Genomic DNA, 4,514 nt, shown 5'->3' on the forward strand with positions numbered 1-4,514 from the left:
CCATGGTGCTCCACCCCTTCGGGTCAATCTTCAGACCTTCAGCGAGTGGAGCCTCGGCGTGATCGTGGAAGCAGCCTGGGGTGAAAATCCACCAGGGGTGGAGAAGCCGCTGCTTGCTGCTCGACCAGGATCCCCGGGGTGGACACACGCTCCCTGTCGCCAGCCGGTCCAGATGGGGGCCTCTCCCGAACTTGAGAGCCCAGAGGACAGGCCTCCGCCCAGCGAGGGGTTTGCATGGGATGAGGGCCACAAGGATGGTAGGAATAGGGCCCCGGGTCCTCGGGAGACCAAGGGAGGGAGCTGGAATTCTCCCCTCTCCCAGTGAGGAGCCAGGCTCAGGGCGGCCAGGCCGCAAGCTCCAGGTCACACAGGGAGTGAATGCTGGAGCTGAGGTTGTTCTAGAACCGCTCAGGGCAGGCTTAAGGATGACGTAGCACGCAACCCTCTGCCTTGGGTCGGATGTCCGGGTCTGACGTCCAAGATGGTGGGAGAAGCGGCCCGAGGTGGTCTCGGTCTTGAGGAACCTGTGCTTGGCCCTGCAGGACCGGCCAGCTAAGCCCGGAGCCCTGGGGACAAACGTGCAGAGAGTATGGAAGAGGCGGCAGCAGCAGCAGCTGAGCGAGCCCGGATACGTGGCCCCGAGCCCAGAGGAGAGGGCTCTGCCCTGAACGCTGGAAGCCCCCAAATGAGGACAGGTGGGGCCTTCCGACCCCGGCTCTGCCTCCCGTAGCCACAGCTTCTACAACCCTCTATGGGAGGGACCCGGAGGAGGGTCTGTAAAGCTGGAGACAACGTGTCTCTGGGGCAGGGCCCGGGCCACCAACACCCCGATGCTCTGCAGCTCGCCCTTGACCTGCTTAGGAGGACGCTGGTGTTCTCGGAGGGTGAGGGGGGGAGCCCAGGGAGGCCCCAAGGGTCCTGGTCTGCACCACGTGGGAGCTGGGGCGGGGGCCGGGGGGCTGACCTGTCCCGGGGAGGGTCCCCGTGGACACGAGAGCAGGGCCTCACTCCACACCCCACCCCGACACAGGGTGTCGTCCCCTTCCTGGGCACCTTCCTCACCGACCTGTTCACGCCGGATACTGCCATGGAGGAGGACCTGGAGGTGCGTGGGCCCGGGGCTGGGACGGCCGCAGTCCTGATGTGGGGGAGCACGGGGCCCCTGAGCCGAGCCCGAGCTCTCAGTCCTTGGCAAGTCTGCCCTCGTGACAGGCTCCCCGCTGCCCTGGGAGCGAGGGTCCCGGGCCCACGCGTGGGAGGAGTGGAGGGAGGCTGCGCCTGGGTCACCGCCCGAGACCGAGTCTGCGGCCCGAATGCCGAGCCGCCGAGGTCAGGCTGGGGTGGCCTCCGCCTGTCCCTTGAGGTTGCTGTGGGGGCAGAGTGACGTCAGGGTCCCCGCCCGAGCGGGCACCGAGCGAGCCTCGCGTCCCCTGCCCACCTGGGGCTCTGGCCTCCCCTCCTGCGCTCCGGGACGCCAGACCCGCCCCCAGGTCTCCTTTCCCTGGCTCCCGCGGCCTGGCCCGGATCGCAGGCCTGTCCCCGGGGTCCTGGCCCCTGCGTGCCTGGCCCTAGGGCGGTGAGGGGGTGGCGGCAGCCAGGAGCACCCGAGGCCTCTCCCTGATGGCCTGTGCTTGCTGCTTTCCAGGGCAATGAGGTCAACCACTGGAAGAAGAACAAGGTGAGGCTGTCTCGGGGCTCCCGAGGAGGGGGCGGCTGGGGCTGTAGAGGGGGCCCGGGAGGCCCTCGCCTGGCCTCCGTCCCCGCATGGTCACGCGGTCGGAATGGCTCCCTGACGAAGGGGAAGTCCCCGCAGGTGGCGAGGCCAGCGGCACGGCCATCAGGGACACCTGGCCAGGGCGGGGCGGGGCGTGCTCCCCTCTGAGAGCCAGCTGGGCCGGGGGGAGGGTGCGGGATGGGGCCGCCACGGGTCCGAGACCAGCCCCGAAGGCCTCGCCGCCCGCCCAGGCCCCTCATGCCCCCGGCCTCTCTCTGGGCCCAGGAGTACCGAGTCCTGACCGAGATCCTGCTGCTCCAGGTGCCCGCGGGTCGGCACCACATAGAGCCCGAGCAGCCGTTCCGGGCCTGGTTCCAGTCTGGGACGTGGCTCAGCGAGGAGGAGAGGTGAGGCCCCCAGGGCTGAGGGCGGGAGGGGAGCCTGCTCGGGGGGCCCCTCGGGGATCCTTCTCCTTTGGCTCCCGGGGCGGCCTCCGGCCCTGCTGCTGGGGCTCCAGGCCCCAGGTCCTTGGAAATCCCAGGGAAGACTCCGGAACCGAAGCTCCTGCTCCACTCACACGTGTCCCTCTGTCCTCAGCTACACCCTGTCCTGCCAGCTGGAGCCCCGAGCCTGCCCCCAGATGGGAGGGGCCGGCCGCAGTCACCCCCAGGCCTGAGCCGAGGTGCAGGGGCCTCGAGGGGACGGGCCCGTCTGCGCGACACCACTTCCTCCTGCCTCTTCATCCATCGGGAGGACGATATGTCATTGTCTTAACCAGTAAATGGAAGACTTCAATGTTGTGACATTAAAGCCGCTTTACAGTCCAGGAGTAGTTTGCGTCTTTTACGTCCTATAGTAACCTAAAAGAATTAGAGTCTCTTAGTCCTTTTCCATCTTTTTCCCCCAGATATTCTTTCTTTATTCACGAGAGACACACAGAGAGAGGCGGGCTCCCTATGGGGGGCCTGTCATGGGCCTCAAACCCAGGGCTCCAGGGTCAGGACCTGAGACAAAGGCAGACGCCCGGACACTGAGCCACCCAGGCGACCCTCTTATGCTCTTTTTAAACGAGAAATCTTAGAGTCACCAGCTCCTGTACGTGGGAAAAAGTAGAGGATCCAGCCTCCTCCCCAGCTACTGAAGGGCATCCCCAGGCCCCCCTTCCTCAGAGGACAGTGTCAGGAACTTGGGCAGACAGCAGAGACACCCCTCAGGGCTGCTGAGATTTAGAGGGTGCAGGGACTTCCACAGGAACAGCAACACCACGACCTGGGGGGCCTGAAGGGGACCGCCCGCCACGACCACCTCCTGCCCAGGCCAGGGGCTCCCTTTGCACACTTTAAAGGAAGGAGGACTTTTTCTTGCCACTTTTTCTGATGTGGATTATTTGGGCTTGGGTTTGGGGTTTGACATTCCCAGTATTCGGAGCGTGGAGTCATCTAGGTCAACCTCTGCAATTGCATCAACACCAAAGTGGGGACGCACGTAAAGAGACCCGATGCTGCACATGGGCGGCATGGGGCCAGGGGAAGGTCATTAGTGGATGGCATCGGGGCAGGCAGGGCTTTCCAGCCTCAGGCTCGCTCTCGGGGTTCCAACTTCGGCCCGGACCAAGCCTGGAATCCTCCTGGGTCCTCGTCAGCGACCTCTGACGTCCTTTTCCCTCTTGGTGTGCATGAGGGGGAGAGATACTTGTGTTACATGAAGGCCACACCTGGGCCAGGTTCCGTGAACCCCTGTGCTGGCTTCTGAGCTAGGGTCTGCTGCCTGCCCGGACCTCCCTGGGCAGCTCTCAGGAAGGCAGACAGTCCCTGAAGGCCCCGGCTTCCTGGTCGGGGGCCTAGTGGCCGCTCTGCCCTGGCTGGGACCTGACGGTCACGGATCGGTCCCCCTGGCCAGAATAATGGTTTGGCCGGAGACACCCGCACACGCTCCTTGCTGCACGAGGGGACTTTTAGGTCTTGTTGTTCTGATGTCCGTGGTCCCAGACATTCACCAGCTTGCACACTCAGGCTCAGTGTACACACTTACACTGTCTTGTCTGGAATCGCTAACCGAGCCTGACCCCTCAGGTCTTGTACTTCGGGGGTGTCATGGGGGCGCCTGAACCTTCCCGCCAGGAGCTGCGAGGGATGCCGAATGAGAGGAGCCTTCGGGGGGCCATGGGGGAACGCCACCAAGCTGATGACCTGAGGGATCAGATGGCAATAAATATATCCCTGTGGATGATCACTCCGAATGGGGGAGGGGGCGAGGTGGCGGAAGAGGAGGGTCCCCAGGTCACCTGTGCCCCCACCTTACCTGGATAACTTTCACATCATCCCGAAAACCTCCGAATTCGGCCTGAGACTTGAAGAGAGCAGCTGGAAGGCCGCGAGAGGAGGGTTCGCGCTTCTCGCAAGGTAGGACGACGGGGACGGTCAGGACATAAAAAGGCCTCCGAGGGGGAGGCCCCGAGCAGCCGGGCTAAGTGGGGGGCGAGGGCCCCAGGACAGGAGAGGCCCCCGGAGGAGCAGAGCTCGCAGGGAGTTGGGGCGGGACCCCAGGAGGGCGGGGAGGCCCTCGGGCTCCCGGGGCCCCTAGAGCACCTGCGCCGGGGCCCCCACCCCGCGGCCGAGCTCCCCGGAGGGCTGCAGCGCCTGGCGGGGCGGGAGCGGATTCCAGCGGCGCAGGGGACACAGCCCGGGACCCCCTCCCCCGGGACAGGCGGCTGCCGGAGGGCCCAGGACAGCGAGGACGCTGCGGCCCGGCCGGGCTGAGCAGGTGAGCGCCCCCCACCCCGGAGCATCCAGGCCCCTGC

General features: G+C 65.7%; 1 long non-coding RNA gene across 1 annotated transcript; it reads left to right on the forward strand.

Moving 5' to 3' along the window:
- The first annotated feature begins 914 nt into the window (after window positions 1-914).
- Window positions 915-2,121, forward strand: LOC144304524 (uncharacterized). The gene is made up of 3 exons (XR_013371476.1): window positions 915-1,105; window positions 1,646-1,678; window positions 2,036-2,121. It is a non-coding gene; the product is annotated as an uncharacterized LOC144304524 (long non-coding RNA).
- Window positions 2,122-4,514: the final 2,393 nt, after the last annotated feature.

Source organism: Canis aureus, chromosome 34, assembly GCF_053574225.1.
Source record: "Canis aureus isolate CA01 chromosome 34, VMU_Caureus_v.1.0, whole genome shotgun sequence".
Lineage (NCBI taxonomy): Eukaryota > Metazoa > Chordata > Mammalia > Carnivora > Canidae > Canis > Canis aureus.